The sequence below is a fragment of the Lonchura striata genome, chromosome 1A, assembly GCF_050655825.1.
Source record: "Lonchura striata isolate lonStrDom1 chromosome 1A, ASM5065582v1, whole genome shotgun sequence".
In the NCBI taxonomy this organism is placed as follows: Eukaryota; Metazoa; Chordata; class Aves; order Passeriformes; family Estrildidae; genus Lonchura; species Lonchura striata.
Genome location: NC_140741.1, coordinates 43,228,165 through 43,248,279, shown reverse-complemented (window position 1 = coordinate 43,248,279; position 20,115 = coordinate 43,228,165). Strand labels below are relative to the sequence as shown.

Here is a 20,115-nt window from a genome sequence, read left to right as displayed (position 1 = left end):
CAAACAATAGACAACTACTCTTCAGACTTTATTAGTTCACAGTACAGCCCTCCCCAATGTCAGGTGTGGGTGTGAGAACCCGACACTTCTGCAAGACCACCACAGTCTTCTGCTCAAGCTGATGTACATCTAAGGAGCTGAGGAAGGATGCTTTGAGGAATGGCTTTGTGAGATTAGCTAGCTATGAGGTCTAGAAAGGAGACCCATGCCTTCCCTTACCAACCCCAGGGAATGATCCCATTGATGCAACTGCCTTGTGTAACATGCACCTTAGTTTGGTGTCTGTCTTCTGGCACAGCACAGCTGGGAAAGGCAGTTTGTAGAAACAGTCTAGGCTTAGCCTCCTTTATCTTGGGTCAGAAAGAAAATAGGCTTAGCATGGACAGAATCCTTGGAAATGCTATTTATCAACTGCTGCTAAGCATATGCAATCAGATATTTTCTCATTTATTTATAACTTGGCTATATTTGCACATTATTCTCATCCATACACATAGATGCACAACAAAAGACTTACCCATCACACAAAGATTATTCAATGCCAAATTGCACTTCCTTGCCTCAAGACATCATACTGCCAGAAATTATTTACAAAACTGTTGAAGTAATCACTGGTAAATAGCATGATTGGCAAATAATATATTTTCTGCTGATTTTATTATTGAAAACAACTGGACAAATGATGCAAACACTTTTTTTGGAAATCAGACATGGAACATTTCAGCCCCAACAGTTAAATTCTGGAAGAGTTCTTAATGACTGAAATGACGGGTTTCTAATGGGAAGAGTTTGGCAGCATCAGCTACAAAGAGCCTTCAGCATTCAGTCTGCAATTGCTTCTGAATTGTGAGCTGCAAATCACCTCCCTCCCTAATTCTTGCCAGAGTTATAGTCCCTGGTAAGAAAGGAACCTGGAAGTTTTAATTTTTTTACTTGCATCATGGGAGTAGAGAGGTTGAGTAGCTGTAGTATATAGTATTCGTAAGAAGACCCCACTGCTAAAAGCATTTATGGAAGTATTTGAGGACAAATTAAGAAGCAGAAATTATTTGTATGTGTAAGATACACAATACCTGTAATGAATTTTTTTGGTTTATTAATCTTTCTGGAATGAGTAGTAATAATGTTATCTGTTATTTGCATAGCTAATAACTTCCAGCTGTAGAATCAGTGTGTTTACAGTTTTGGTTTGGTTTGATTTTAGTCATATGAATTAAATGTGAGAAAGATGCAGATTTATGTTAACATGAGTCCTACCAAAAATAAAAAAAAACAGTGTGTACTTGTCAGGGTAAATAAGTTATAAAGAGTGTAAACAAAGGAGTATGTGTGATTGTGATACAAATTTCTTTTTTTTTTCTTTTTTTTTTTTTCTCATAGAAATACCAAGTGCAACAATGTCATTACTTTTTAAAAATAAGGTTATCTTTCTGGTAGTCTGGGCTTAAAAAGAAAACCAAAGGGCCTTGCCTTTGAAGTGTTTCTTTAGCTTCAGGTAAAGGCAATGCTTTGTAGAATCCATGCAGGAACTATTTTATTTTAACAGCATGGAGTTAAAATGGGCTTATATTTTCCATCTCTGGGAATTGTCAGTCATTTTGTACCTGTTTATTTCACAGTCACATTCCAGTTACAACTGGTCCATAAAAGCTGGGAAGTACAGCATGGAAGACATTATTATGTATTGAAGTATTTATTAGAATATTTGGTGTTTGGGAGGGAGTGAGGAAGAGCATCAGGAAGGAAGTGTTTTTCCTTACACTTGCAAGACATGAGTCAGTGAACTTCTTGTGAATTCTGTAAGCACATTACAGAAAACAGATTTTCACTATGAGCACAGTCATCCCCCAACTGCAGGTGTCAGGGGACAATAGAAAAGCCAGATGTTTTGTGATTGATAATGCAGAATTGATTGGACATTACAATAAGATTGAACATCCTGAGTCATGTTTTATCCGTGTAGTGGTAAAATTACTGATATTTCAGAGTATTGATATTTGAAAGTTCTGTCTAAGAAGTTCATCCTAAGTAAAAGAACAGTCCTTTTAACTAGGAGCTTGCAGTCTGCTTGCTTCCTCCCCCCACTGCTAATTGAAGGCAGTACAGGGTACACCTAATAGTAAAGACTCCACATTCTTACCTTATTTACTGTGTGAGTCCTTCTTGGAGCTATGGCAGATAGCAAGCTACTGAAGAAGTCTGTCTCTGTTGGAGATGGATACCTGAATTTGTTAACACCACAGTAACCTTTCTTCTCACCTCTTTTATTATTATTATTTTTTAAATTCCCTGACACAGCCTATATTAGAATGATTGCAGGCTACAATCACTTAGCAGAGCATAGGGGAACAGTGAGGGTGATACTGTCCACATCTCACTGTGATCACAGTTAATAAAGCTCCTGTCTGACCTGTTCCAAACTGTACTTGTGTTATTACACACTTGGATTGTCCATATTTCCCATTCCAAACAGTAGCCCCAAACTTTGATTGTAACAAGGTTTTTGTAATAGAAAACCAAGAAAGTCACTTGTATATAAAAAAGTGCTTTGATTTCCCCTTTTCTTCTTCAGTTTTAAGTCTTTTAGAGGTCTTTGCATGGTATTTCAGTAATCGTTATCTTCAAGAATTCAAGCAGATTTTTTAGTCCAAGGAACAACTTTTAAAGGTACTATTTTTCTTAGCAAGACCACATCCGCTCTGAACAGAAACATATTACTTGGAATTTATAATGTAATATTGTTTCTCTGAGTCATCATAATGAGTCCACATTAGTTTATTATCACTTACACTCAGCCCCAGCACATTATATAAATGCTTGTGTATCTGAATACAAGACGTCCCATGTTGCTTAAGATAATAATTGCTGCTGCTCCTGGACTAGTGCTATTGTCACTATACATGTACCTAAAACTGCACAATGTCATCTCCTCAGACAGCATGGGACAGGGTACATTTAGATTTGTAGATATTATCACATATGATTAAAATATTTGTAGTCTAGAGGTACAACCCATAAACATAAGAGTTTATGTTCACGCTTAGCAACCTAAAAAAGGCCATCCTTTGTTCTTTAAACTAAAAGGTCTCAGTTTAAAATAAGTACACTTTTCTTTTAAAATACTATTTATATTCATGGCAATGACAGACTATTCTAAGGTCTAATTTTGCTCTTACTATTCTCAGATGTTAATGAGTTCAAAAGTGCATTTGGCCTAATAAATCTTCACATTGTACAAGTCTTTCAGAAAAGAGGGTTTGTTTGGTGTACTGTGGTTTGTTGGTTTTTTTAAACTTTGGAGCTTTTTCAGTTTCTGCTGCATTGGTTGAAGCTTTCCTGAATTACTTCCAGTGGAATTTTTAGTTGTGAGTTGCAAACACAATATTTTCTTCATCTGTGTTATTTCAGCTAAAGCTGATAGACTGAGTTTAAAAGGCAGAAAAAGGAGTTTCTGTCTTGCATTTTACAAACAAACTCCCAAATGGACAAATACCCCATCACTTCAATCTGAAAATTAAAGAATATATAGACATTTTTGTGACAATATTCTTGCATGTATGACTGCTTTTCAGAAGTGCCTCAGCATCCTAATGGCACTGATTTTGATGGGGAAAAAACAGCTGGCCTACTGCAGTAATTCTGAAATCCCACAAGGTAATGAACTACTTTATTAGGCAGGAAATACCTTTAGAAGTGAGGCCCATGATGACCAAAAGCAATATGTTATTTCACTAACTGCAATTAATATTTATTTTGTATAATAATGTAATTTTAAACACAAAACATAGTCTATAAGCTTCATTTTTATGAAATAGCAATAACGGGTCATTTATTTTACCCATAGAAGTGATTTTAACACTCTCTTTTCATGTATTCTTAAAATTTTAGTTCCATCTTTCATCTGAATACTGCTTATAAAAATCTTAAGAAAAATAATCACCAGGAAGTGTGTACACCGCTATTACCTGACATATATATATATATACATATATATATGTACAACTAATTATCTAAATAAATGTACATGGGACAGATCAAAAAAATGTGAACAGGTTAAAAATACTAAGTTCAACATAACTATAACAAAAATTGAAAATTATTATGCCAGCCAATGAAAATTAAACTTTGTGGTCTGCTCTGATGGTGCCCATAGTTAGAGCTGCTGTAGAATGCTGCCCAAGCAGGGTTGGAGCCCAGCTGTGCAGCCAGCCAGCCAGGACATTGCCATCTGCATCCCCCTGGGCACAGGGGGGACAGGCTGTCATGGGGAAGGGCCTGGGTGGTCTGCAGTATACACAGGCCTGTTGAATAACAAGCCAATTTTCACTTTTTAGCTTCAAAAGAGACTGTCTTTTTAGTAAAGCACTCAGGATTATTTTTGATATTTTATTCCTAGTGACATGTTTTTGGGGGCACAGAAAGTTAAAAATCAAGAGACATTTACTATTTATACAAGCACTCTATGCTTATTGCTCATAAGGAGCTATTTAAAATGATAAATCATTATTCTATAAATCAGACATAGGCAGACAACTTACTGGACTCCTTCCAATGTACACTGAGACATGCACCAAAATATCAGAGTGTAATTACTTTCATTATGTATTCCAATTAATCTGAAAACAACTGAGTCTGTAAAGATTGCATCCTGCTAATTTTTATTCACATAAACCCCAATATTATTTATGGAATTGGTTGTCCTCTGTTTACTTTATTAAAATATGGACTAATCAGGCAGTGCTTTTCCAGAAATAGTTCTTGACTATGATAATTTGCCATCTTCTGAAATTTTCTTTATTTAGCCAAAACACAAGTGCATATTTTACTTCATGGCAATACTTTAAACTTATGTCTGCCTTGGAACCAATGGCTTAACTGAAAAACCTAAACAAAAAAGCCATTTTAATATGTATCTGAAGATATATTCTCTTGTGTGAACCCCTGTTCTGATATTTCAAAGACATTTTGTTGTTTGACCACAGTGCTTTTCCAATAAGCATTATCAATTTTTTATTTGGAAGATTATTTTATAATGAACTCATCTTCACCTTTGCCATTGCTTCAATCAGGAAAAGGATATGTGGCCATTGCAGGCATATAACTATTTCTGACCCTGTATTGTCAATGTTTTAGACATTCTTCTTTGTCTTTCAAAAGCAATGGCTTTTCTGTCTTTATTACTTGTTTCAAAACCTGCTTCCTTCTTCCTTTAAAATGGAGATTCATTTTTGCATATTTGGAGTTCTCCATAAAGGGGAAAGAAATCACATGAACCTTAAAATGTTGTAAGATATTAAAATGTTAGCTAAGAATATGCTAATATGCTATTAATGTAGTATATTTTAATTAAAAAACCTTTACTCTCATAAAGGATTGGAAAGTTAAAGGAAGAAGCTCGATTGCACTTCCCTGGAAAATATGTTGTAAGTGATGGCAGAGAAGAGTATAGCAAAACCTGATCTCTGGGACAACCAGGTCAGGCCAAGAACTTTCTCCAGCCTTGGGGCAGTTGAGTAGGTGAGGTACAAACTTGATGAAAGCTGTAGAGTGCAGGCTCGTGACAGCCCTGCTTTGGTAGGTGGGCTGTCCCCAGACAAGTGGTACATGCACGGACAAGATGAAAAAAATGATGAAAACCATTGAAAACAAGAATGTCTTGCCTTGATGGCCAGTGTGCAGCAAAGCCATAGAGCTTTGTGGAGAGAGGAAGGATATAGCTTTTCCCTACTCCTAATCTCCCAGTTTCCTGAACACTGAATTAATTAATTATGCCTGTAATCCTCTCCTCCTCTGTCACTTTCAGTCTTCTCTTCTGACCTTGTTCCTCCCTCTTGGCCCCTTCTTCACTGGCACCATGCTTCATTCAGTACTTAATTACTCCACTGCACTTTGTGTTCTCTAGTTGAAGCCCCTGTTCTTTGTTTTATCATATTCTGGTAATGCAAATAATCCTCTTCCTTTGAAGGTATTTGTATTCTGTGATATTGTCTCCCCTGAGTGTTCTCTTTGGCAGACTGTAGAAACTGAGTTTTGTCTGTCTAACCTAAGTCACTAGATACCTTTTAATGATGTTTTCTCTGTATATGTTTTCTGTACTTTCATGGCACTTCCAAGCTGTGGGGAGCAGAGTAGACCCAAAATAAGGTCCCAGTGCACTTACCTACATAAAGCATGCCATATCCTGTATTATTTTTACAAAAGAACAGTGTACAATCACTCATCCCTCCTGAACTTTTACTGCAGCTCTTCATGTGGGAAAGTACCAAGGAAAAGGGGTATCCATTAACTTATCAGCATTTTGTCAGTTTAAAATCTGTGCCCAGTCTAAAATCTGTAAGTCTGTGATTCACCATGCAAGGCAGTACTGAGACAGTTGCTGTTTAGAGACCTTTTGGCTGTGCCTTGTCTGCACTGCCCTGGCTGAACACATTGATTCTAATGAAGTTATTTGTAGCTTGCATTGACTTATTTGGAGTCTTTGTCTTTCCTAAATCTTTTCCTACAAGTGTAAAGTTGATGGAGAGTCTTGTGATTCATGGCAGTAGGGATACATTGGAGAAGACAACAAACAGAAGTTGCAAGGCTCCTTCATGTCCTGGGTCCTTCTCAGCAAGGGACTGTGTAATAACTTACAGAATGAGTTAAATGAAGAAGCTATGGAAGTACAGTGATCAGAAATGGTCTCTGATGTACAAAGGTGCTGTCTGCAAGCACTAATGCTTCAGCTGGTTTTCCTCCATTATCTTGTCTGCTATTTATTTTTGACTCTGATGGTTTAATCAGTGCCATGTAGATTGAATGCTTCAAGTACCTGGAGCTCATGGAGGGGTACAACAGTAGGTGCAAGAGGCTCACAGTAATGATTGCCATTCAGCTCTGTGCAATCTGGTTTTATTGGAAATTATTTGTTACAGATAGATATCTTGAATCATCAATAATTTTAAATCCCTTTTGTCTGAGGTATCTTGCATCCATAGTTGTGACTCCAAAAGTTAAAGGATGAAACCTGTGCCAAAAAATACTTCACTTTTTTTCTTCATGTCTCATTGTTTTGTGAGTGTTTGTTGAAAAAAATAAAAGTAAACTTAGGACAATGCATTTTCTAGAATACTTGTTCATCTCAGTACCTCCTCTTTTTGCTTTAATATCATAAGTGATAATTGCACCCCTAGGGTACATCTTGGCTGATATCTAAACCACATCTAAAGCTGTTTTCATTTTACTATGAAAAATTGTTCGAAATGAGAGACTACAGATGCTTTATTACCAAGGCCACAAAATGAGCTGTCAATAAACCTCTATCATTTAAAAAAAGCTAAGTGATTCTGAGATCTATTAAATAACAAATATAATTTCACTGCTACTGAATACCATAGCCTCATTCCGTTGCATAAAAAACAAAGGAGAAAATATAAAAATAATTAGCTTTATGCATGCAGAAATCTCATAGAGCCCAAATAATAGCTCTGGTCTTTACTTGTTAGTACACAAAGGATCTACATTGTGCCTCAAGATTTCCCAAAAACTTGCTGCTACTAATAATGCTTAATGGCTTCAGTGGAACAAAAGTTACTTTCTCCTGCTGTTATTGCAAAGTCCAAGCCAAAGAACTTCATTAAAATTACACTGTGCTTTCCAGCACAAATTATGATATATTTTTGTAGGCTTCTCCATAAGAAGTAAGCAACGTGGATGGATTTTTCCTAGTTCTTGCAGGAGAGACAACTTGAGAATCCCACAAGATGCAGTAGGCATAGTACAATAAGTTGTGATTAATCATCTGACAAGGAATGCCAACAGGCAAATACACTGGAAAACACCATTTGAATGTAACACAAGTCCTCGGGGGACAGGTAGGGAAAAAATGAAGGGAACACAACAGCTAAATTCATATTTGCAAAACAATCCTCTTCCAAGCCTGAGTCTTGTGTCGTAAAGCTGTTCAGATGTCCACAATTGCCTCACAAGCTTTGTGCAGGCTCTGCACAGGAATGTGTTCAGTGTGAATAAGACACTCTAAAATATAAATACTAATAATTATTCTCAGTCCCTGTCTTCTAAAATTATAGGCATTTCTAACTGAACATAGTTGAAAGAGTCTTTACGTGCTAGTCTAAATAAATTCAGATTTACTATGGAAAATATGAAGTAGCTTTTCCTTACGTACAAAACTTCATGGATTCCAAGACAACGGTATCAAATTCCACATTCTGTTCCAAATTCCATTCTTTTAATTTCAACACATTAATTTATTAGAACATATTGCAACCATTTTTATTTCCTATGCTCCTCCTGGAGGAGGGGGATGAAGAAGAAAGCCCATGCAGCCAAAGTTTGTGGTTAAATGTATTTTTTTTGACATGACATTTATTAATGATTTTCCCACAATCCTTCACTTTAAAGATATTTTTTTTCTTAAGGTTTCTGACAAGAGGTAAGTGCAAAGGGTGGCTGAGCAGAATTACTCCTCATGATCTGGTGTGGGAATCCAGAGCTTCCCTCTGGCTGCCCTGGAAGGTCTGGGACCCTGGCAGGGGGTCAGGAACCCCCTGGATAGAGCCCCCAGAGACACTGTCTGGGATCTCTGTCCATGGAAAAGAGTTTTCAAACTTACAGGATGAATTACAAGCTCTGAGTATTTGATATGAGTAATAATTAAGTGTGGCACCGGTGCAAAAGTAAAATTTTAGGTTTCTAGATTAGGGGTCCAAAGGGGACAAGATGGAGGAAATTTGGTGTGTCTTGTTCTTTTTCTTCTTCTTCATGCCCTCCATGTTTCACTGTAGTGTTGTCATTTTTCTATTGGTTTGGGCTGGGGACACACTGTTCAACATAGGTGACAGATATTGGCACATTATTGTAAATATAGCACACGTAGTTTCTGTTATTTAATGTTTGTGACATCCCACTGAGGGCAGAGCCCCACACGCTGCCCTGCAGGACAGACCTGCAGCAGGGCAGCAGAACATGTTAGAGATAAGCAAGAATAAACAACCTTGAAAACAGCACAGACGAATTATGGCTTCTTCTTTGGCAACAGGGCAGAAAGACAGAGACTTTCTACAATCTCAGAATCATCAATACCACAGATTCCGATAATCTTGAAGCTGCAGGCTGCCTTTCCTGCTAGCGCTGAGCCTGGGCCAGCACACTGCCAGTCAGTTGGGCACTGTGTGGTGCCACCCTGCAGTCCCAGCTCAGGGTGTCCACAGAGAGAAAGCACGTCTGCTTTTTGTGCTTTTTGGGGTTTTTCTCTTTTTTTGCTACAAGGTCCAAAACCATTACATTAAAAAAAAATCCAAAAACACAATTAAAATTTTATATCTTTTAAATATTAAACATTAGGTTTTGGTGAACTAAATTACCAGAAAATTTGTGGATTTTTTCAGCTCATTTTGTAGGCAAGAAGATAGAAACTTGAATGTATCTGTTGTCAGCCTTTAACAGGTTGCTGGGTGCAACAGGAAAACTTTGAAAATGTCTCTAGTCACAAATCTCAAGAATGCAAAAGACAATCCCATTGGTCTGCATCTGTGATGTAACAGTCCACTATTTTTTTGCTGTATAATGATATGTTTTATAGAAGATAATTCAATGCATACAACCATAAAAGCATGAAAGGAAAGAAGCAAAACAAGTATGGTATGAAATGTTTTCTGGGCAATCTTCTGAGGAGTAGGAAAAATGGGAAAAGAAAGTACAATTTTGTATTCTGTGCATTCTAGTTCTTAAAAGCCATCTGAACAAAAAGTCTAGTATTAGCTGCCCTATAAAGAAGAATGGGAAATGGGTGGGTAAAATATGTGAAAGGAACAACAGTCTAAAAGCTAATTGCTCTCATTTCCATATAATTCAAAAATATAAAATTGCCTGAGCAAAATGACTGAAGTGATTTATTCCTAGCCTGTGAATAACCTAAGGCTTACTTGTTTCCCTATTCTAAAAATGCTTGTGTAGGAAAGTTGAAGCAGGAAGCTTGTTTTTTTCCAGGGTGAGGTTTACCATTCTAAGATGGTAGGTAGCTCTCCAGCCTGAGCAGGGGCAGGTGATATCTGGAGATGCATCCTTCCCTTGCACAGACCTCAGATCCCCCACCACAGCTTAAAAGTCAGCACCCCCTTTTTATACTAGGAAGAACTACTGCTCTCCCCAGAAGCTTCCTGGAGAGGGTCTTTGTGCCAGAATATGTGTTGTTCTGTCTCCCCCACAGCAGGGGTGTTTGGGGTGACCGAGAAGCCAAAGTTTCATGGTGCCACAGCGTCCCTCAGCGCTGGTCCATCAACCTGAATTACTGGATCTCTGCTTTTTCTCACCAGAGCAGAGAACAGCATCTCTGCCTTAGCAGGAGACTCCAGTAGCAAGAAACACTGCTTTAACTGAAAGTAGCAATTAAACTCAATACTGGTAGTGCTACATAGCAGGACATCAAGTTTAATAGCACAAAAGTTAGGACTGTAAGCATCAAGTGCATTTCTTTGAAAAACTAAAGCAATTAATCTAGAATTACCAGGATAGAAAAAATTAATTATATCTATAGAACTGAGTGAGAGGCAGTATTGTCACTACTTTCATAGTGTCATAGGCTCATAGCATAATTCAGGGTGAAAAGAATCTCAGAAGGTCACTAGGCCAGCCTCCTGCTCAAAGTAGAGTCACCTCTGAGTCCAGACCAGGTTGCTCAAGGATATACCCATTTGGGTCCTGAAGACCTCCAGAGATGGAGACTGTACAGCCTCCCTAGGCAGCTTCTTCCACCTTGTGGTGGGGAAAATGTGTTCCCTTTCAATTAACCTGAATGTCTCTTATTTCAAATTATGCCGCTTGTCTCTTGTTCTCCTGCCATGTACCACTATGATGAACCCAGATTTCTCTTCTTGCTAAGAACCCCCCACAGAGGTGCTGGGGGCTGCTCCTGCGTCCTCCCATAGCTTTGTCTCTTTCAGGCTGACCAAGCTGGTTCCTTCACTCTGTACTCAAAGGGAAAATAGACCAGTCCCCACCCAGCCTAGGGGCCTTTGCTGAACTCAGTCCAGTTTGCCCATGGTTCTTCTCTGTTCAGTATCTAGAAAATCCCTTCCCTCAAACTACTGACTAATGCAGCCCAGGAGAGTTCCCAGTCACCTTCTCCTTCATGTGCCAGAAGTGCACTCCAAGAGGACTCACTGAATGACTTCCTGAGGAAACAACAGTAAACTGAGCAGTCTGCAGTTCCCTGGGTAGGTTTTTGTGCCCTTTTGAAGATGAACGAAACACTTTATGTCAAAGGAAGGAAGTAGAGGGAATAAAATAGAAGAATGGACCATTTTAAGCTCTGGTGTACAGCTTTTCAGCTTACAGATTTTCAGCTAGGTCAGAAAGAATCAGAAAGAACCCTGAAAGATCTATGAATTGTCTTCTGGAATCTGTCCTTCTGGAAGGACAGATTAGGTCAGATTATGACTCTGCTGCATAATGCTAAATCTAATAGGGATAAGTGTAGGATGCCTAGGGTTTGGGTATTAGAAAGAATGTAAATGAAGGGCTCTCTTATGTGGAACACCATCTGGTACCCCAGGACACCATCTCATCTTCAGCACTCATTGAGTTTGGACTGGTGGGGCTCTCAATTGCTCCTAAACCACTCTGCTAAACAGTCCTGGTAATTCCATTGTTTACAAACTCACTAAATTCCTTTATAGCTCATTATAACTTTGGTAGCAATAAATTACATCATTTAATTCTGTTATCTTGGAAAAATGCTTCCTTGTATTTGACTTAAACATACAGTTGAGGCTGTCCCCTAGCTCTTGTGTACCAGGAAACAATGGGAAATGAACAATTCCCTGTTCACCTTCTTTCCATGGTGTGCTATTGTCTTAGATCCCATCAAAGCTTCTCTTGAGTATTTTCTTTCCTGATGAACTTCCTTTGGGATACATTTCATATGTCCATCTGTCTCTTATCCCCTTCCCACATGTCTCTCCCACAAACACCAGTTTGAAAACTGTTTACAAAACAGTCCACAGATCTCCTGGCAGACTCTTAAACCAAAGCAGACTCTTAAGCCTCTAGCCAAAGTCTGTGTTTTGGAAACTGTTTTTCTTTAGTAAGTATAGATTCATTTTTATTTGATTATCTCCATTTACTAAATGTGGTTAGCTAGCATTTTACAACAGCTATATTTCATCAGCTGGAAAGACAGGAAAGACTGTACTCTGTGCTGTATTTGGAAATGGGAGTGAAACATGTCAGGAAGGGCCTTCACCAAGGTCTTTCAAGTTTTTGTATTCAGAAGGCTCCCCACATCCCATGTCAAGGTGACTGCCCTGTAGAGGCCATCACTGCCACTCAGGAATTCAGGTGGGAGGCTTTGGAGGAGGACTTGGAGATTGGAAGGGAGAGGCAGGACAAGGATGTTGCGGTGTGAGTGCCTACACAGAGTGCCTGCTGGCATCTGCCCTCTGGGCTGTGGGCATCCTGCCAGAGCAGCACCTGGCTGCCTCGTTCCCTCAGCAACTGGAATCATACTTTTCAATCTCCACCTTTGCCTTTGCTTGGGGCTGGGTGCAGCACTTTTGCCATGTCAGGACCACGTGCAACTCTTCCTCTGCATCAGTGCTCCTGCAGAGCACAAAACAGTCTTAAAATATTATCCTTGGTGCAGTCAGTATTTTGGTTTTAGTGACCTTAGGATCAATAGTGATATAAATCAGTGCTGGAAAATTATTTCTTGGTGTGAAGGAAGAATTTTAGTACACTGAGGTGATGAAGCAGCATGTCCTGGACTGACTGTACCCCAACTCTGTGCATTTCTCTATGAGGCTTTTGTATCCATCACGTACAGAGAACCTCCTTTCCATTGTTTTTGTCATATGGAACTGCAAAGGTGCATTTTATCCCTTTATTAGGAAGTAAGGTCCACCAATAATTTTAATTCTGTGGGGAGAACTTGGGAGTAACTTTTCTAGTCGTTCAGTTACACATCTTGTCCCTACAAAGAAAACTCTTTTCCCTGTGTCTCATCCTGTCTCTGGTAAACACAAACTCCACCAACTAGAGACATTATTCTAAATAGAGCTGGGAAAGGACAATGTATTTTTTTCCCCTTATAGTGACCAATAATGGTGATCAAGTATAAAAAAAGAAAGAATAACAAGGCAAAGCTACTGATTCTATTCTGGATGACATTTGGTTTTAGTCTAGGCTTTGGAAAACCTAGAGCATTTTCCTCAAGTTTATTGTATTTTATGTCTATCTAACTTATTTCTCAGGTTTGAGTTTGAGCAGAAGTGTGGGCCTTCAAGACTCATGTTTGTAGTTTGTGGATGGACAGAACCAATGGGGAACTTCCTCAGATAAAGCCTCTGAATTTTCTGTTTCAGAAGTCATACACTCTTTAACCTTTTCTTATTATGTAGTTTAGTGGAGTAAAGTTGGGGTGTTCAGCCTGGAGAAGAGAAGGTTGTGCAGAGACCTCATAGCAACATCCCAGTATGTGAAGGGAGCCTGCAGGGAAGATGGAGAGGAGCACTTCATCAGGAACTGTAGTGACAGACAAGGGAAAATAGAAAGACATTAGGTTTAGATGAGATGTTAGGAAGAAAATCTTTACTGTGAGGGTGGTAAGACACTGGAACAGGTTGCTCAGAGAAGCTGTGGATGCCCCATCTCTAGAAGTGTGCAAGGACATGTTGGATAGAGCTTTGAGCAATCTGGTCTTTTAGGAAGTGCTCGTGCCCATAGCAGTGAAGTTTGAACAAGAGGTCCCTTCCAACATTGAGGTCCCTTCCAACTCAAACCATTCCAAGATTCTATGATTCTATATCAGCACTCCAACATCTATGTCTTCTCTTCCACAAATAAAGCCTTTTGTTTTCTGGCAGGTCCATTGCTGTGACAAGCCAGCCAGACAGATAGTGTCTGGATCTAGAAAATTCATACTTTCCTGTTTTCCCATCACAGTAAAAGGAGCAAGCTGAAGGTACTTAACAGAGTTGATGTGCATTTTCTTTGGCAGTAGTGTCAATACTTTAAAGATCTTTTATTTTTCTTTGATTCAGCCATTTAGTACATTGCATTTGTTTTTTTTTAATACCATTGTGTGCTAGAGCTTTTCTTCTTTTTTTATCCAGAGAATGCAGCCATTCTCTTCTAATGGCTGCAAGCTTTAATTGTGTAAAGTTAAGAAGAGAAGGCCATAACACATTTTTTTTTTTGCCAGCACAGATAACATACAGAAGATAAGAGCATTTACCTATGGCTTACTCCAGCCAATCCCTTACAGACTATGCTGAAAGTATGCAGACAGGCAATCTGTGTAACGTTTCTGTGAGTGCTCTGGGCAATATTTCTGACTATCTCCTCAGCCAATTTAAGTCAGAATGCATGTGTAGACCATATTTAAAAATTATTTCAGTTATGTGCAGTGAACATGTTTATCTCAAATTGAAACTAAGTTTAAAGATGGCCAAATATCAACAAGCTCTATTAACCAAGAAAACATTTATTCCTACTTGAGTGATAGAAATTTTGAAGCTGTTTAAAACTCTTATGCAGACAAATGGTTTTCACTGGGCAAACTTAAAAACTTGGTTCAGAAAAGCTTTCAGTATATATTAAGTCTCTTTGATACTCAGTAGAAAGAATTAACATAGTACAGAAAAGTTCCACAAGTTTCAAGAAAAAAAAAATCCATATTAATTCCACAGAATTCATACAGGGGAAAAAGAAAAAAGTAGAATTTGATTTAAAATAAATTTTCACGTGACCCATAAAATTACAAACTTATGAGTGAAAGAAACAGACAAATATTTAAAACATGCTTTGTGTAGGCAGCGGGTCAGATTATTATACTTTGTTTCAACATGTATCAGTTTGGAATTACAATTCCTATGTACTGTTACTCTTTAAAGTGGTTCTATTTAGCTATATTATGATGAATACTAATAGGAATACCATGGGTATTTTGAAGAATGTTCTCTATAGACGTCTGTATTCCATTGTGTGTTTTGGTACGTCACATTAAATTCAGCTAAATCCCATCTCATAACTCTACAGGTTATCTTATTTTCATTTATGATTAAAAATTATTGATGGTTTCTCTTTTCAAAAAATGTTAAGAGATAAATTTATAAACCTTAGTTCATATACATCTTCATTGCTAATACTAGGGTTATAATTCATTAAATAGAAATAAATAATGTACATATTTCTTTTGTGTACTGTCTAATTGCACTTGCTTTATACAATGTAAATTACATATGCTAAATTTTTTTGTCTGAGATATACATAACGTTTATTTTCCACTTTGATTAGTTTTATTTAGCAAGTAACTATGACAGATTTTATTTATGCACACTTCTGTTTATCAGTGAAGGTATTTTCCTCTCAAAACTACACTTACACCATTTTTCATGTGTAGCTGTAGATGGACCTGTACTGCTGGATAAATCAGAAAAGTTTAGGTGTTCTCCTTCATCAGTGCTCTTGGTGGGCATACTTTATTTTTAGAGGAGTTGTAGAAAATGTGGATATAATTTAAGAGGAAACAGTCAGTTTAGGATTTAGACTTTGTTAGACCTTGAAAAGAGTTTGAGGAAAGTACTTAATCAAAGTGCTTGAAGATCCTATTTCCTAAAGTATGAGAAAAAAAAGAAGAAATCAATATTTTATGAAATAAGCTGTTAACCACAAAGGTTTGCATCATCCAACATGAGTTTCTCAACAAGAAAAAAAAAAAAAAAAAAAAAAGGCAAAAAAACCCCCTGCTCTACATCCCCATGGAGGACCTGGGCAAATTCCTGTCTCCATGGTGGTTTCAGTGTCCCCTGTGGCATGGTGGGAACTGAGGAAGCAGAGTCCCCACAGCCAGTGCCACTGACATTGCTGTGCCACTGCCACAGTCCCTCTTCCCCTGTCCTCCTGCCCCTGCCTGGCTTCTGCTCTCTCTCCTGCTCTGGGAGCAAGTAATAGAGGGTCCATAAAGAGAACTGAGCTTGTGCCTCTTTCCAGCAAGGATTACCTCTGCATTTCTCCAATCTGCAAAGATTGTAGTTGAAACATTGTGTTTAAGCCCACATGAATACAGGACTGTTGAATATTTAGTTGGCTCTATTACTTTTTTTCAAGCAAGACAGAATATAATCTGATGCGTTTCTTCTAAGTGATTGCAGTATCTGGAAGTACTGCAATCTTTCTTTCCTACAGGGAACTGTTGTATACCCATTCTGAAGTACATGAAAGAAGATTTCTGCTTCTTTTTAATTCTTCTTCTGACATTTTTCATAGTCTTACTGTTTTTGGAAAGTCTCCAACATGGAAACTGCTAATTCACAAATTTTTGTTGCATGTTGTTAGATTTTTAGTTTCTGGCAGTTCTGAAGAACCAATCTTCAATCAACAGCTTAGACATTTTCCCAAATGTCTATATTCAGACTGTTAAAACATTCTATATTTATATACAAATATATATTTATATCACATACGCTATATATCAAACATAATTTGGTTCTGCAGGGTTTTTTTGAGGTCATCTGCTATGGAAAGTTCACAGTTCTGATCAGTCTGTTACATCTACAAGTCTTTCAGTGTTTTCTACCCTTTGTCACAGTTTTCATTTTCACAGTGAATCATTAGGACCCTTTTAAGCCTTGCCCCTTAAGCAATGCCCTGGCCTTCCTGTCCTTTTGCCAAAGCTAACTCTGGATGCTTAACCTCAACAAGGGAACATGCTTCCCTGGGATTCACACTCAACAGTCCAGTAAGAATGCTCTCTTTCTACTTCGACACCATGCTGTTAGAGGGTTAAGAAACTATGTTTATTTGACTTATCTTCCATTACTTACAGGGATTCTCCAACATCCACATATATCTCAGCTCTCGGTTTGAATCCTTCACTGAGCATGGCCTTCCCAGCTATCCCCTGCCTCTCCAGTTGCATGTTGTATGGTTTTAGCTCCTTTTAGCTTTCTGTTTGTTCTCTCAACCTCTAGTTTCCCCTAAAGGTTGCTGTGGAACCCCTTCCTTATGATGTGCCCACCCATACCCTGCTCCTGGGATCTGGCTGCATTGTGTTAGTGTTTCGTGCCTTTCACTACCACATGATGCTTTTGTCCACATGCTGTGATGACAAGCCAGTTCTGACATTGATAGAATTGCAAGAATAAATAACCAGCAACTTCTCCACACCACTCCTCATTTCATTCCCCTTCAAAGTCTTTTTGCACATAGCGTGTTCTGCTGGTTTAATATTTCCCCATTTGGAAGATCTTCCCATTTCTGGACCATCCCCACTGTGTTTCTCCTACACCTGTACCATTTCTATGATGATTTTTTAAATAGCTGGACCTGAACTGTCACCAGTAAGGGTAATTTCACATCATCTACACAACACCATAATTTCTGGTTTGACTTTTATTCCTTACGTATTGACACAGACTATAGGCTGGCTCTCTGCAATCGTTTGGCAGAGCACAGGGGAGCAGAGAGACCAGTGCTGTCCAAGTGTTTGTTCCCTGTGTTAATGATAATAAAGCTCCCTTCTGACCTGTCCTACATTATACTTATGTTACGAAGCACTTGGTATCCCCAGATATGACATCTGTCAAAACAATGTGTCTTTCTGACCGCTGTTATCAGTGTACCGAGTGCTTCCCACAGACCTACCGGCAGTGACTCCTAGTTCCCTCTTCTGTATGGTAATACCCAATTTAAAATCCATCCATTTATATGTACCTAGTTTAAATAGTTTGCCTTCAATTCATTATTTTACATTTATTGATATTGAATTTTTGTCTGTTATTTTACAGCCTGCATATCCAGAGCCTGTTCATCAGACTAAATGTAAAAAAACCCATCATCTGAGCCAGGCACCATGTGATCCCATTATATGCAGTAGAGGGAAAGAGGCATCTCCAGGGCCATGATTCCTCCAAGTCTAATGTATATACCCCAAACAGACCAGGGATCTCTCCACTGAGTACAAAATGAACCTCAGGTGGTTCTTTGTTTCTCTAGAGCTATACTGTGGTTAGGTAAAATAAATCCCACCTGTTGTGAGCTGTCTCTTTCCCATTGCAGACAGCTTTTGCTTATATTGCCCCAAACTATTCTGTATCATCTACAAATGCTGCCATGCTGCTATTCACTTTTCTCAGATGATTTTTGTGTGAATGGAACAGGCACACAAATCCACAGATTCTGGTAGGACTGCCCTGGAAATCTCCCTTTAAAGAAACCAAGAAAACCCCTATGACAATTTGTTCCTACCCTTTCTTTTTTTCTGTGAGAGCTTTATTTATTTAACAATCTTTTGGGAAGGATGTTCTCAAAACTGCTTTGGAAACACAATCATGCTTCATTACCAGCATCACCATAATCTGGCTCTCACTGACTATTGCCAAGGAGCTCAGTGGATTTATGCTGTAATATTTTCTCCCTACAGAAGTTCTAGGCTTTATTATTAGTTTCTTATGTTGGTGTTCCTACGTCAGCATTACACATGAGTTACAAGGTGTTTGGAATTTTTCTAATTTTCTTTTCCAAAACTTAGTTCACCTCTACATTTTAAGGGGAGGGTTGAGCAGTTTAAGCAGTACTTTTACAACTCTGGGGAAATACCTTAGGGTTTGGCTGATTCATTACTACCTATTTTATTGTTCAGTCCGAAATAGTCCCCTACTACATTTGAGCTGGTCCTGTTTGTTGTCATTAGGAAAGCCCATGCAGTAGAATGTCCTTGAGTGGCCAGCCCTTTGTGGTCACCGAGCCCAACCAGCTTTCCTCTTTCTGGAACTTCCATTGGCCCTATTGATTCCCTGGTTGCACACAGCAAGTTTGAGAAAGATTTCATTACATCTTTTGGTTCTTTTAGCAAATTGTCTTCAAAACATTTTTCAGACGTGACTCCTTATGATCTTACCCTTTGCTTATCAGAACACAATCTGCGCCTACTTCCTGGAAACCTGTCTTTGATGTTGTTAATATCAATAAAATATTTTTTGTTCTGCTTTGTAAAAAAAAAAAACAACAGTATTCTGATCATAGTGGATTAGATTAAGTGAAGCTATGACTATATTAGGCACATGATTATTATGGTGAAGGTAGTTTGCCTATTTCTGTTCACAGTTGGTAGTTTTGGTAACAAGAAAGAGAGTAATTTCCATTAGTCTGGGATGGCCCAAGATGGGCAGCAGAGGTGTTTGTGCTTTGGTACCCTTCCTTTTCAAGGAATTTTTAGAATGCTCTCATCTTCATTAAAAAGAGAAGAAACACCCTCCATTTTAAAATTAATTGAGTTAATACTGTTTTCACAAGAGAGGAGATTTCTCAGGGGAAGGTCAATAACATAATTAGCAAAATATAATTAAGACAGTGGTGCTGAAGAACAAGAATCAAGTCGCTGGCCAGATGCTTTCCTCCATACAGCTGGTAGGTTAGTTCTGTCCTTTGGCTAGGCTTGTGAAGAAGACAGAATTTAACAAGAAAAAGAAACCTCTTGGGTCTGAATATCTGGCACATGAAAGTCAGCACATACTACGATTTGGTTTTCTAAGCACTTAATTTTTTTGCAACTTTGCATCACGAGCAAGAAGAAAAGGCACAGTTTATATTCTTAATTTCAAAAGTTGATTTTATGTCAAATATTAATTTGTAATATTCAGTGCTTTCAATTTGCCCTGTCACGTACATTTGCAGATATGAGCCTGACTGAAGCCTGAAACAAGGCCGTTAGTATGGCCTACTAATGCAGTCCGTACTCTCAATTCCTTTATCTTAATGAATACTCTGATCTCTGGGACATTTTGTAGAAATAAAAACTAATTTTAAATAACAGCCATATTTGAAAGTTTGAACTTTAATTTGTGACAGTTTGTAAAGAGAAGAATCAAGAAGTATCCAGTAAATTACCGTCAATGAGTTATTGTTTTTGTTCTGCTGATAACCACGGGAACAGAAGAATCGCTGTAGTTTAGCAGACATCTACTAGGATGAGTCTGTTACCATTTCTTGCACAGTGATCAATTTCTTATGTTTCAAGGGCATATTATGTAGTGACACACACAAAGGAAACAGTTTTTAATCTCTGGAAACTACTGCCTGATTTAGAGCCTCAAACATGGCAGTGAAGTGTTTTAA

The 20,115-nt window shown here is 38.2% G+C and overlaps 1 long non-coding RNA gene across 2 annotated transcripts in view; it reads left to right on the top strand.

The window, feature by feature from the left end:
• Window positions 1–20,115, top strand: part of LOC110479858 (uncharacterized) — a 135,395-nt gene that overhangs the window by 39,642 nt on the left and 75,638 nt on the right. The gene's annotated exons all lie outside the window — the stretch shown is intronic.